We start from the raw sequence: 14,872 nt of genomic DNA on the forward strand, positions 1-14,872 counted from the left end.
GCTAGGGTCAACAAGAAGAAAAAGCACATGGAACAAAGTGGGCATAACAGCAGAGAATTAAGAAATGTATTCCAAGCTGTAGGCTTATTTTCATTATTAAAATGTGTGATTTGGAAAAAAATATACTGTTGATATAGTTTATAAAGATGACGAAAGCTTATGGTTACTAATGTCCCTTGAATGTAGCATACATTAGACTGGACACAAAGGGATCCATACAATCTGTACTGCCATCAGTACAATCTGTTTGACATTCAAAAGTTTTGCTACTCCTTTAAAAGAAAAGATTACGCCATTTTACATTAAGCAGAGAGTAAACATAAGTGACAGGTTTAAACTGCTAAATTTCCCAGATAAGATTTCCATTACATTAATTAGTAGGAAGGAGGATTAGATAAAGGCATGGGGGATAAGCTGATATATTTTAGCTTGAGAATCAGGGCCAATCCGCTCCACCACGTAGTAGTTACTCTGAACCATTTCCAACAAGCTTTCTGCACAGAAGTATACACAGGACTTATCCATTTTCCTGAACCATGCTGAAAAGCCTTAGATGCAGCCTGAAGATAAATCCAAACATACCTGAAATTTTTGGTAATGCAAAGGTGGCCACTGCAGACTGTTACCACTTTTAAGCAAGCTTTACCCTGTACTCTTTTTGCAGTGGCCCTAACATGAGGCCAATCTCTCTCTTTCAGGAAGATCACAAAGCTGCTACATATCCCCTACGAGGAACGGGACAAGAGTGTGCTTTTGTTTAATAACAAGAACAGAAAACAGAGTAAATTTATATTTGTTTTAATCTGAATTATAGAAGTAAAGCACCTACCTACATTTAAAAAAACCTCATTTTTGCATAGTCAAACATTTGTCTGAAATCTTCTTTCTTTTTCTATTTGAAAAGAACCATCACTATGAACCTTCAAAGAGCTCTGACTCCCAGTAGCTCTGACTTGCAATAAGCAGTCTTCACCAAATAGTGTCAGATGTGAACCTACTTCAGAGCTGCAACTTTACAATGTGAGCTGAACTTCATATGCCTGTACGGCATTCTCCTTGGTGGAGAATCACTGTCGCTTAATATTATTAATATGCAGCACAGCCTTGATCTAGAGACAAGCCACCATGTTATCACAGCAGCATTCAGAGCGGTGTTGAATGTAATCCTGAAGATCATTTTACCCCCACCCAAGCTGTTTTCTAGAAACCCTAAGGTCAGATTCACTCCTGATATAAACTCCCTTGAAAATAGTGCATTTACAGTAGGTCTATATTGTTAAACTATTCCTTCTACCATAAGAGAATCTACTTTCTTTTCCAAACAAAGCCACCTGACTCACTGCTGGGTGGGAACCCACTGGTCCATTTGTAACGTCAATTCTCAGTCCATCACTGAAGTGTTCCAAAATTTAAAAAGGCTTCTGCAAAACCAACTGTTCTCCATGTCTACGGTAAATAGGAAAAATAACAACAGGCTTGAACTGCTGCAGGAGCAGCTAAGTTGGAAAGTTTTTCTTGATGTCTAATTGTAAGGAGAGCAAAGCACTGGGACAGATTGCCGGGGGGAGGTTGTGGAATCTCTACTATTGGATGTTTTTAAAAATGGGTTAGTCCAACATCTGTCAGAATGACACAGATACAGCTGATCCTGCCTTGGGGAAAGCAGCACAGACTAGATGACCTCCTGAGGCTCTTCCTGCCCTATTTTCTACGATTCAGTGATTCAGCACACAGCTTTGAAATACCTGGGGGCTTGATACTTTTCTCACCTCATGTTATTTTTAAACCAGTGCAACTTCACTGACTTCAGCAGAGCTTTTTCTCACCGTCCTACAGTAAGTGGGAGAAGAATCAAAATTCTCATTTCTTACACAAATGGAGACTGGATCTGCTCTCCCACTGTGCTCTACAGCTGATTTCCTGAGATGACTTCTTTACATGTTTAAAGTAGACAATAATATTAGTTATTTAGTTCAACTCTTGTATTATTTTAGTAAAAACCTGAGTCTCATCAGGACTGCAAAGGTGAAAACATCTGAGTAGTAACATTCTTTGCAATTTTCAGCAGCTGTCAACTTTTCCCCCCTATGAATTTCTGTTTGCTTATAGAGGTACAGTTTAGGACTGAGAAAAAGTCCACCTCACCTACCAGAGACAACACAGTAGACAGCAAAGAGGAGGAAGGGAAACAAGATCAACCAATACTCCAGTACTTCACAGTACCTCAAAAACAAAGACATGATATACTGCAGTCGGCTGGAACAGACAAGGTATTCCAAAAATATTAGGGAGCAGGGGCAGGTTGAGGATGATTGTTAATAAGCATGGGAGCTAATCACGTTCCCATCTATCAGCCTCCGAGGATTAAGAAATAGGCAAAGTATGCTAAAAGCCCCCAGAGCTACATAGAATCTCGAATGCGAGTTATTTTAAAATATCAAAGCTCTCCACATGCAGTCAGCAGATTACACAGAGCTGCAGGTAGGCAGAAATTCTCTGCGCCTTGCCACAATCAGTTACTGTTATATTGCACTAGCTCTGGACAAGAGCAGAGCCATAGGAAATACAGTTCACGTTGCCTAATTTGTTCTTTGGCCATCATCATCACTCATAGATTTTACATATCTAGGACATCACCACTTCTCTTGTGGAATTTCTACATATATAAAATCTCTCAAGTTTTCTCAGTTTGTTTGTTTAAATGGATAATAAATGGACCCTTTTTGTTTTCCATGTTTGAAAGAAATGCCAAACCAAACTGTAACTGTGCTTTTCATTAATGTTATCTAATCCAAAATAATAATAAGAAAAAAACCAAACAGTTCTTACCTACAAAATTACCCCCCTCAAAACAGATTGGCTATACCTATACACATGTAAGTGGATTTTCACCTCCAGAAAATTTGTAGGAATGAAGATTTAAAAACCAGTCAGTATAAAACATTAGAATTCACTTGTCATGTGCTGCTCAGGACTCCAGCAATTTCTAGGACTATTAACAGATACATTCTTAGGTTTAGTTTTCAAGTGGTCACTCCCTTTCTGTGTTCCCACATCTCAGCAAGAACCTGTGCAGAACTTAATACAAAAACATGGTGAAGATAAAAATGGAAAAAACTCAGAAGGTTGATAACTCCAATGGTAATTGAACCTGACATATTTTCTCTATTCTGGTCTGACTGGGATTTGAATATTTGTTTCCCTCAAGTAAAGGCTGTGAAATCCCCTGAAACACAAAGCTGTAATGAAAAGGTCCCTGGTGTACAAAAGAGATTTCATTTACTTGTGCAGTGCTTTGAGATTTGATTCTTCACATAGAGTGCTTGATTTCCTTGGGACGATAAAAGACTGTATAAAACCCAAAGGAACACTGAAAGAGGCTTAACTCCCACCTCTGGATTCTTTTAATGAAGAATATAATATCTGCAGATCTGGGGGCAGTTCTTGGCCTTGAGGACCAGTGAAAACACAGAGAAAGGATTCAAGATGTGTTCAGGAACATGTCTATGGATAGTTAGAGAAACAATCTTTGGAACTCTTTCATGACAAATCACTCAGACAAACCTTTACACTAAGATTCACCCATCTATACAGTCTTCTCCTGTAAGAATTCCTCTGACTACTTAAGCCCCCTCTACGATGTACTAGATACATGTGTTTGCTTCCTCAGAATTTGAGAGGCTGTTTTGCCTTGTCGCTTTGGTAAGGCTTACCTTGCATCTGAGTTCACCACAAGGTCATTTTCCCCTCTTTCTTCTCTTATTACATTTGCTTATCTCCGGTATATTCTGCCACTTTGTTCAAATGTTGAAGCTGGGTGATGGTAATCAGAGATGTCTGCATGATATCATGTTAGTTCCCATATGCCAGCTTATTTTGAACTGGCTAGATTTTCCATGAATAAATGCATCTTCCCTGAATGGAATCCCAATTTGTCTTTGATTTGTTTTACCAAATTTGTTGCAAAGCAGAGGTAAGATTGAAAGGTCTAGAGGGATACCACAAACCTAATTCCTACATGCACTTAAACTGAACAACATGTCCCTTTGTATGAAATTGTGTCAGCTGCATAGACTGCCATCATTAACAGAAAGTGAACTTTAGGTATGGATTTCCGTCTTTATCATGCTACTGAATCTATCCCTTGCTTTCACTTTTTTCTTTTCTTTTACCTTTTCCTTTCTTTTCCTTTCTTTTTTTTTTCTTTTCCTTTTTAAGTAGTACTCTGTGCCTAATAAGCCCAGGTATAACTGACAAGCCTATTCCTTAGTTTGAATATTGAGCATGCTGTTTTTTTCCTGGAAAAAAATGCAAACTTATCTGGAGTATCTTGAATTGGAAAGCTCCTTTGCCTTATCTTATTGGTGAGCTGTCCATCAGGCTCAGACACACTCAGAGATAAAGACTGCAGTAGTAAACTAGAGGCAATGAAGCGGAAATCTTTCAAATTGTGAGCCCTTATAATGAGTTAATCAGAAGTACACCTGTGCATTTTATCTTTATCCAGGCTTTGTACACCTCCTCCTTTGTTACTGGCTGACGATTCTCGATTCCTTGCTAAAAAGGAATTCATTCTCTTTCCTGGTTCAGAAGCTTAAGTCCAATGTAGTTAAAACAGTGGCCTAGGTTACTATTGCCTTCTACAGATACAGAGACATTTCTGACAGCTTTTTCAAAAAAAGGACCTAATTTTTCATTCAGCCACCTCTTCTGCTCCTCACAGCAGTTCTCCTTTGCAAGAACTGCTTGATAGCACTCGGCCCCTGATGGCTTCGTACAAGCACGGGAATGCCTATCAATCAGCAATAGCTGTATGGCCGCAGGTTCCCCAGAGTTTCACCGAAAACTCTGGTATTTACCGGAAAGAGATGGGTTCAGGAATGGTGGAAGATGCTGTTTTGCCTTTTAGTTAGGGAAGTTCAAACCTTTCTCTCCATTATTAGCTCCTACCCAACTAAGAGAGGTCAGAGAGTCTCTACTCTCTGTTCTGTGGTAGAGGGGGAAAATGGAAAAAAAAAGAAAAAGAAAAGCCTAGTTCTCCTTTTAGGAGAAGCAGACAAGCGCTCTTCTAGTTGTCATCACTGGCTGCAGTGCGAAGGTGGTGAGCCCCGCAAGCACCAGGCAGAAGGACCTACAAAGAACAAAGTTAACTGCACCCATCGAAGACGGCACTCTCAGCGGCCATGCTTTGAGCTCCCCACTCACCTCACTGTTGTTAAGAGCGTGCCAACATGAATGAATGAACATTTGGCCTATTTGCTGTCTTTCCAGATGAGTATTAATATCTGAAAAGCTTATGCAGCTTACTCAGCCTAAAGAATGTCCAATATAATGAAAGAGAATTAATGCACCAAAAGTACAAGCTAAGACAGCGTTTACTTTCACATTTCTACTGTCTACCACTAAGAAAAAAAAATCCTGGTTAAGAGAGAGAACTGGTCTACTATGCTCTTGAAATTCATGAACGAAAACTCAACTTTCTTAAAGGTGATATGAAAGTGAGAGAAAGTTTTTAGATCGGGGACCTAACAGCAACATTTTCTAGCCAAGAAAAATGCTTCATTTTATTATGTTTTTTTGCACATTTCAAATAATTACAGTTAAGAAAGTTCAGTAAACTTTGGTTATTTACTTCAGTATCAGATTTTTAGTTTCTCATAATAACGTGAAATTCAGTTAATAATATGCCTTCATGGGTTTGTCTGCAGTTGCGCATTAATTAACATTTCTCCTAAAGCAGTATTCCTTTATCTACTTGTTATTTTCCTATCTGTCTGCATAAGACATCTAGAAGTTTTTATAGGATATAGCATTTCAGTAATTACTCAAAAACACACCTACAAATTAATATGCTGGTTGGAGCATTTAAGTATCATTGAACCTCCAGGAATGAATCCCTAATAGAAAGGTCAGTGAGTTAACTGAATAACAGCAGGTTTTATGTGGAAAGGAGTAGCAGTCTGCAAAGCTGAAAATATGACATGAGATCTTTGCACAAAAAATATCATTTAGTATAAGACTGCATGGTACCTAGCATAACAGCAGTTAGCCTTGTTCTGAGCTGAAAGAATCACATCCCAAGATAAATGTAAAAGAATGAGATTGCTCTTCAACAACAAAGAAAATACTATCCTAAAGAAATCCAAAAATGTGGCAAATTTGTAAATACTGCAATGTCAAAACCTTATTCTACACTTTAGGCAATGGAACAAGTGACCAACTACATCCTACAGATCATGAAGAACTTCCTAAGAAGAACGAGTAGCAAAGTTGACTGCAAATACAAGGACCAATCATCAGGACCCTAGGTATAAAGAAAAAAACCCATGAGATTGGAATGGATCAACTAGTACTTGATAGCACAAAGATGACAACTTATTATCATGCAAATTTTCTCCTCAATCCTGCCAGTGAGGGGGATGGATGAGAGGAGGAGGAGACGGACTTTCCAGGTTAACGACTGGCTGCGCCGCTGGTGTTGGCAACAGGGTTTTGGTTTCTACGACCATGGGACCCTGTTTGAAGATCGACAACTGATGGCAAGAGATGGGATCCACCTCACGAGGCGGGGCACGTGGGTCTTTGCCAACAGGCTGGCCAACCTGGTAAGGAGGGCTTTAAACTAGGAAAGATGGGGGAAGGGGAGAGTTATAGTGACAGGGTAGCTGGCAAAAGACTGCTCAAGTCAGGATACCTCCAACAGGTGAATGCAGCCAGGGAAGTGTGCATGGGATGTGGCTATGGAGGATCCTCTTTTACCCCTCCTGGGAAACCTGCATGCTCGATCACCTCCCTGAAATGCCTGTACACCAATGCACGCAGCTTGGGGAACAAACAGGAAGAACTAGAGATGTGTGTGCGGTCGCAGGGCCATGGTCTCATTGCCATTACAGAGACATGGTGGGATAGCTCGCATGACTGGAGTGCTGTCATGGATGGCTACGTGCTTTTTAGGAGAGACAGGCCAGGAAAGCGAGGTGGTGGAGTTGCTCTTTAGGTGAGAGAGCAACTGGAATGTACTGAGCTGTGCCTAGGGGTGGATGAAGAGCGAGTCGAGAGCTTATGGGTAAGGATCAAAGGGCAGGGTAGCATGGGTGACACTGTTGTGGGTGTTTACTACAGGCCACCTGATCAGGATGAGGAAGTTGATGAGGCCTTCTACAGACAGCTGGAAGCAGCCTCACGATCCCAGGCCCTGGTTCTCATGGGGGACTTCAACCACCCCGATATCTGCTGGAAAGACAACACAGCTAGGCACAAACAGTCCTGGAGGTTCCTGCAGAGCATTGGTGACAACTTCTTGACACAGGTGGTGGAGGAGCCAACAAGGAGAGGTGTGCTGCTGGACCTCGTACTAACAAACAAAGAAGGACTGGTGGAAGATGTGAAGGTTGGGGGCTGCCTTGGCTGCAGTGACCATGAGATGGTGGAGTTCAGGATCCTGCGAGGAGGCAGCAGGGCACCAAGTAGGATCGCAACCCTGGACTTCAGGAGAGCAAACTTTGGCCTCTTCAGGGACCTACTTGGAGGAATCCCATGGGTGAGGGCCCTAGAAGGAAGGGGTGTTCAAGAGAGCTGGTTAATATTCAAACATCACTTCCTCCAGGCTCAAGAGCGGTGCATCCCTATGAGTAGGAAGTCAAGCAAAGGAGGTAGGAGACCTGCATGGATGAGCAAGGAGCTCCTGGCAAAACTCAACCAGAAGAAGGAAGTATACAGAAAGTGGAAAGGGGGACAGGCCACTTGGGAGGAATATAGGAACGTTGTCAGAGTATGCAGGGATGCGACAAGGAAGGCTAAGGCCCGTTTGGAATTAAATCTGGTGAGAGATGTCAAGGACAACAAGAAGGGCTTCTTCAAATACATCAGCAGCAAGAGGAAGACTAGGGAAAATGTGGGGCCTTTGCTGAATGGGGTGGGTGCCCTGGTGACGAAGGATACAGAGAAGGCAGAGTTACTGAATGCCTTCTTTGCTTCAGTCTTTACTGGTCAGGCCAGCCCTCAGGAACCCCAGATCCTGGAGGCAAGAGAGAAAGTCTGGAGAGAGGAAGACTTTCCCTTGGTGGAGGAGGAGTGGGTTAGAGATCATGTAAGCAAACTTGACACCCACAAATCCATGGGCCCCAAAGGGATGCACCCACGAGTGCTGAGGGAGCTGGCGGATGTTATTGCTAAGCCACTCTCCATCATCTTTGAAAGGTCATGGAGGACAGGAGAGGTGCCTGAAGACTGGAAGAAAGCCAATGTCACCCCAGTCTTCAAAAAGGGCAAGAAGGAGGACCCAGGGAACTACAGGCCAGTCAGCCTCACCTCCATCCCTGGAAAGGTGATGGAGCAGCTCATCCTGGAGGCTATCTCCAAGCATGTGGAGGAAAAGAAGGTGATCAGGAGTAGTCAGCATGGCTTCACCAAGGGAAAATCATGCCTAACCAATCTGATAGCCTTCTATGATGGAATGACTGGCTGGGTAGATGAGGGGAGAGCAGTGGATGTTGTCTCCCTTGACTTCAGCAAGGCTTTTGACACTGTCTCCCATAACATCCTCATAGACAAGCTCAGGAAGTGTGGTTTAGATGAGCGGACAGTGAGGTGGATTGAGAACTGGCTGAATGGCAGAGCTCAGAGGGTTGTGATCAGCGGCGCAGAGTCTAGTTGGAGGCCTGTAGCTAGCGGTGTCCCCCAGGGGTCAGTGCTGAGTCCAGTCTTGTTCAACTTCTTCATCAATGACCTGGATGAAGGGACAGAGTGCACCCTCAGCAAGTTTGCTGACAATACCAAACTGGGAGGAGTGGCTGATACACCAGAGGGCTGTGCTGCCATTCAGAGAGACCTGGACAGGCTGGAGAGGTGGGCGGAGAGGAACCTCATGAAGTTCAACAAAGGCAAGTGCAGGGTCCTGCACCTAGGGAGGAATAACCCCATGCACCAGTACAGGTTGGGGGTTGACCTGCTGGAAAGCAGCTCTGCGGAGAAGGACCTGGGAGTGCTGGTGGACACCAAGTTAAGCATGAGGCAGCAATGTGCCCTTGTGGCCAAGAAGGCCAATGGTATCCTGGGGTGCATCAGGAAGAGTGTTGCCAGCAGGTCGAGGGAGGTGATTCTCCCCCTCTGCTCAGCCCTGGTGAGGCCACATCTGGAGTACTGCGTCCAGTTCTGGGCTCCCCAGTACAAGAGGGATGTGGCACTACTGGAGCAAGTCCAGCGAAGGGCCACAAAGATGATTAGGGGACTGGAGCATCTCTCTTATGAGGAAAGGCTGAGAGAGCTGGGCCTGTTTAGCTTGGAGAAGAGAAGGCTGAGAGGAGATCTTATCAATGTGTACAAGTATCTGAAGGGAGGGTGTCGAGAGGATGGGACCAGACTCTTTTCAGTGGTGCCGAGCGACAGGACGCGAGGCAATGGGCACAAACTGAAACACAGACACTTCCATCTGAACATGAGGAAAAACTTTTTCACTGTGAGGGTGACAGAGCACTGGCACAGGTTGCCCCGAGAGGTGGTGGAGTCTCCTTCTCTGGAGATATTCAAAATGCGCCTGGATGCAATCCTGTGCAATGTGCTCTAGGTGACCCTGCTTGAGCAGGGGGGTTGGACTAGATGATCTCCAGAGGTCCCTTCCAACCTCAGCGATTCTGTGATTCTGTGATTCTGTAAATGTTGTGGCTGGAGGCAAGTTCATAATAGTCATGTCTGCATAAGTCATTAGGATCTTTTTGTGGTACCCCTGTAACTTATACATGGGTCTGCTTTTAGGAAGATCATCTTTTTGCACTGCTGTAGATTTTAGGCCAAATCAAAAACAAGCAAGCAGAATTATTCTTGCTTAAGTAGCAATTTAAAGAAACATGAAGGAGTCTCCTCATTTGAAAAAAAATGAACTGGTAAAGGAATATCACTTCATTACTCCAGAATGAATTAATGTGAGTCAAAAGTCAAAAGTCAAGATAGTCAGGTCTGTCCTCTTGCACCTCAGAAGGCATGCTTTACCTGGTGGGTAGGGCTGGGAAGGGCTTGGAAGCACCTTAATGAACACATTAAGGCACATTTTAGTGTATGCCTGGTATTAGACAAGCACTTAAGAATCTCACTAAATTAAGACATCTGTAGGGATGATATGAAAAGCTGTCAGAGTACAGTATATCTTATACTCTAAAATGCTAATGAGCATTAACCCATGTGAATTAATAAATAATTAACATGCAACAATCTCTTCACATTTAAATAAGACATTTTCAAATCTTTCAATCCGCTCAGGTTAGATTATGATCTCTTGAGCAAGCAGTTTTTTCTGCAACTCCAGCTAGAAACCCCTTATTTCCAAGACATCAGATTTTTCCTGCCAGACTCAAGATCATTATCACCATTTAAAAAAAAATTAATTAACAAAATTATTTTAATGTAGCTAAATATTAGAGGATAATTTTTCAGTTAAGAGTGTCTAAGCAAAGGAGTTCAGGAAACTATGATTGAAGGTTGCAAGTATTTGAGCCACAGTGTGACAATGCTACAAATCCATCTTTAAAGCCCCTACAACTGAATCGCAATCATGCTGATCCAGTATAATCTAACTCTGTTATTTCAAATCTGACCAAAACATCTGATGGGTTATCTTTGCACCAACAGGATTTACGCTGGGCCAGGTATTGTCGGTTCTCCCAGTAAGCAGCAAAGAGCCACTGTACACTCCATAAATGAGATCAGGTGTCCATTCTTAATCCAGATCTTAATTCTACTGCTGGCAAAGCAGGAGTACATAGACCCAGTGTTAATGACTGTGGAACCATGACCTAATTGTATTTAATGCTGGAAGATCTCTACTTCCAATAAACACACAGAACTCTAACAGAGTGAACCTCATGCAAAAATACATTAAAGCCTTTAAAGTAATTAAGAAGTCTACTTCTTAGAATAACAGATTTACAGCGCTTTGAAAGATAAAACGTAGCAGAAAGGAGTTAAGATGAAGTAACAGCTTTTGCTATATCTATTTTCTTTATGCTAAATAAAAATAAATTTCATAAAATAGGAAAACTCTAGTTAGAAGAAACTGAAGAGGGATGTCTGGTGTCAGAGATGACCTAATTTAACATAATTTTTGGATTTCTAATGACTTCACTACTCTGTCAGCAAGAAATCAGAATAAAACTTTCACCATTAAAATATACATGACCATACACATGCACTCTCTGGTACTACAAAGCCAAAGCTAACACAGTGTCCCACACTCATCCAGATTAAGGTACATTCCCATTCCTCAAGGAACAGAATTGAGTAAATCTTGACTTCATTGTAAAATCTAAATAAATGGCTGCACTCAGAGGATCTTTACATAGGTCAGGTGGGACACAAATACTATTCTTTCAAGACAACACCAATACTGCACTTCTGTAGATCTGGCTACAGCTTTTCGACATACTATCCTCTGGCTAGTGCATCTGAACAGCTCAGGATTCACTAGACCCCTATCCAGCATACAGTCTCGAAGTTCCATTCAAAAGGAGGGAGAGCTACCACGCAAGTCCAACTCCATGGTTCAAGAGACTTTCTGCTCAGATGATTCTCTCCTTTGGTACAGGATTTGACTCACAGTCTTAAATTTTTTATTACCCAGAAAAATTTAATACAAGAGAAACATAACTCATGAAATCAAGAAAAATGAAGTGAATTGCTTCCCTCCCTTACATCAAAACCACTGTGCCAGTTTGGAATACAGCCATGACAATGGGAGCATAACACAGAACAATGTCACAATGTCATAGTCCCTTACGATAAATCTCAGAAAGTGGAGTTAATATTTCCAAAATAGAAAAGTCTGACAGGAAACCATGGTTCTGCCAGGATGTTATTCCACAGCTTGGAGGAACTTGCCAAAACAAGCAACTGGAATACAAATAAAATTGTGCAACTCGTTTGATGATCTTTTTGTGGTACATCTAAGTTATCAGCAGAACTGCATGAGAGTGGTAAACTTTTCTGAAATGAACATGGATCCATTTCCTACCTGCAGTGTCATTTCAGAATGAATGAATGTGGATTTGCAATATAAGATTGTCTTTAAAAGTTGAAGCCCAACTCTATAGCTTACAGCCTTCCAGGCAAGAACGCTGATATCAATCTGCATGCGTGCGTACATGCTCACAAGCTCTTTCCTTCTAATTTTACCACAGTTGTATCCTATTGTGCTTGCTCAAAATTTCACATTATTTCCAAGCGTTTGTTTTCTCCATTGTATCACTGATACTGTCATTTGCCCTTCATCCACATAGTGAGGTCATTCTGGGTGGCTATATCTACTTTATAAAGCTGTGTCTTCCACCCATATGAGCTGGCACTGATTCTTTTAGCAGCTTTTGCCCAGTGAGTAATTAGCTGTTGCACTAGCACGATGAGTCACCATAACGGTCCTACCATTCCTTTCATAAAAAGAAGTGACCATTCCTTTATTATTACTCAACAGTTGATAAATATAGGTTTTGAAATATGCTTAAAATATACTTTTTGTATTAGTCTAAAAGACTGTATTTAATTAAATTTTTTTTAATCTTTTATATTCCAGTCATAAAAAAAACCTTTATTTTAAATTTTATTTTAAACATCTCGCTCCCTGTTTTCAAAAATATCCTGCTTAAAACACATTAAAATGGTGAATCAGAAAATGGATGCTCTAATTTTCTAAATAAATTTAAAAAAAGAAAAGAAAATGTAATAAAAAGATAAAGCCTTCATAGTGAATTGCAGCAATTATATCTCCACAGCTACAATACAACCCAAAACTTTGCAAAGGCTTTGATTATTGAACCATGGCTGAAGTGAATAATTTGGCTTTCACTAAGAAAACAAGCACATTCATTCTCACCGCAATGGAGAGAGGCAGTTTTAATTAAACCTTATCAAAAGATGAATAAAGAATAAACTCAATACCCATTCCACAGGACTTTATTTTCATCTGTTTAGTTTAAGCTTTCCGTGTTCATGCAATAATTAACCACTGTCCAAGGAATGTTGGAGTTGTGTTAATGTTGGTAAAGATTTAATTAGTTCAATTATCTGGAGAGTATTGAAGGCTCAGCACAGTACCAATTTCTCCAGGCTTTACACATACCTCAGATCAAAATATATTAAACTGAAATATAAGTGAACAAAGAAATGTACTATTTCACTTCAGCTATTGAATGAGTGTGTGTTCAACAATTTTATTACTCTAATTTTAAAATGAGGTTTCAGAAGTAGAATATGCAGGCTGTGACTTACCTATTCTTTCAGAGCAACTTTTTTTCTAAGTCAGCTTATAAACATATTTTAAACAAAATGAAGTTTAGTTTAGATAGGAAAAATCTAATATTTCTCTATACAGGAGAAAACATAGGTTCCTTTAACACTTTTTTCCCATTGCCTACATATTTTACCTCTTTCATGGAAAGCGAGGCATTTAAAAAGCATTGAAAGCAGTGACACAAACAACTGTTTCAATCTGTCAGACAGCACGGACAAACAGTAGGGATCATTTTGGAAAACAGAGCAGCCCCCCAGCAGTCTGACCTTCCTGGTGGGAAAGAGAACACAGCGCTGTGCTTGACAAGGCCGCCAACAAAGAAGTATATTTAGTTCCCCCAAATTCTGACACGCTTCTCACAGGAAAAACGCAAACTGGGATGAGGTAGAGCTGACTACTCCCAACAAAGGATAATTTATAATTGGAGAGCGCACGTTTCCCTCAAAACAGAACGGAACGCACCGAAGGTGAACACATTGCCCCATCCCGCTGTAAGCGCTGGAGTGAGCCTGTTTGCTAGTTTTTAAAACCGTACTGCTTCGGATTAGAGGCTATGAGAGATGCCAGCGCTCTGGATCTGGACGCGCAGCTCCCGCTGCCCTCAATGGGAACAGACTCCAAGAACGAGAGTACTAAAAGGTCTCCCCCTTTGTGTCACTAGAGTATTATCATTAACCATTCTTTAAAATGGATGCTGCAATGAACCACAATCATTTTTCTGCCAGGCTTAAACGACACGTTGATTACTGTGTTCCTTTCTTTGGTTTCCCAACTCTGCCTTTTTTTGAGTATGAGTGCTTTATAGCCAGTGCGGGTGTACAAAGGATCACCAGCATGTGAGAAAGTCACAGGAGTTTATTTCTCTGAGGGTGTAAGAACTGTAGGAGGATGTTATCATTTGCTTATGAAGCCATAAAAACTTATGAGTTAATATAAAAATAAGTGTTTTGAAATCACATACTACATTACACAGGTTGGATACAAGCTCTCTATGGGTCTCCGTAGGCAGTCAGAAACTCCTTCATGGACCACGTTGTTATGCTTCCTCCAGTAAATAGTTTGGTAAACAACCGTAGCAACTCTGTGTACGTTATTTGCTACTACTCACATCAGCTGGAAACTGTCAATACCTTAAGGCACAAATTAAACTAATAAAAGGTGGTGTGAATTGCATGGTGAGTGCCAGCTGTTCCCCCTGCTCACCTCGTATTTTGGCCAACATTTGATTTCCCCTTCCAGTTTTCTGCAGGGTGAAAGAGAGATACTGAAATTCATTCGGGGTCTCTGGGGGCCAGATGGTGGATAACGCTCGCTGAGCAACTGCACACAGCACATTTTCCACTAACCAACTCCTCTGCTGGCACTTGCTGCTTAAGTTGCATCAGCCCTCTGAAGACTGCAAGCAACTCTCTTGGCGCCATACACCCCATCCCTCACATTACTTCTGCTTGGTGCTTCTGTGAGGTTTTATGACATTCATGTGGGCACAAAACACTAATATAAGATAAAGTATTTAATGATTTATGTTTTTATTATCAGCTGAACAAAAATATGCTGAAACACCGACATCCATCTCTGAGCATAAGGAAGCATCTGAGG

The 14,872-nt window shown here is 41.4% G+C and overlaps 1 protein-coding gene across 6 annotated transcripts in view; it reads right to left on the reverse strand.

Annotated features, from left to right (window-relative positions):
- The window catches only part of CDK14 (cyclin dependent kinase 14), a 338,379-nt gene that overhangs the window by 37,386 nt on the left and 286,121 nt on the right, over nucleotides 1–14,872 (reverse strand). The window contains exon 15 of one of the 6 annotated variants that reach the window (XM_067291724.1): nucleotides 14,792–14,866. The exons of the other annotated variants lie outside the window; for them this stretch is intronic. The gene's annotated coding sequence lies outside the window, so the exon portion shown is untranslated. Of the gene's footprint in view, nucleotides 1–14,791; nucleotides 14,867–14,872 lie in introns of those variants that run through there. 6 annotated transcript variants of the gene reach the window in all.

The sequence above is a fragment of the Apteryx mantelli genome, chromosome 2, assembly GCF_036417845.1.
Source record: "Apteryx mantelli isolate bAptMan1 chromosome 2, bAptMan1.hap1, whole genome shotgun sequence".
Classification (NCBI taxonomy): domain Eukaryota; kingdom Metazoa; phylum Chordata; class Aves; order Apterygiformes; family Apterygidae; genus Apteryx; species Apteryx mantelli.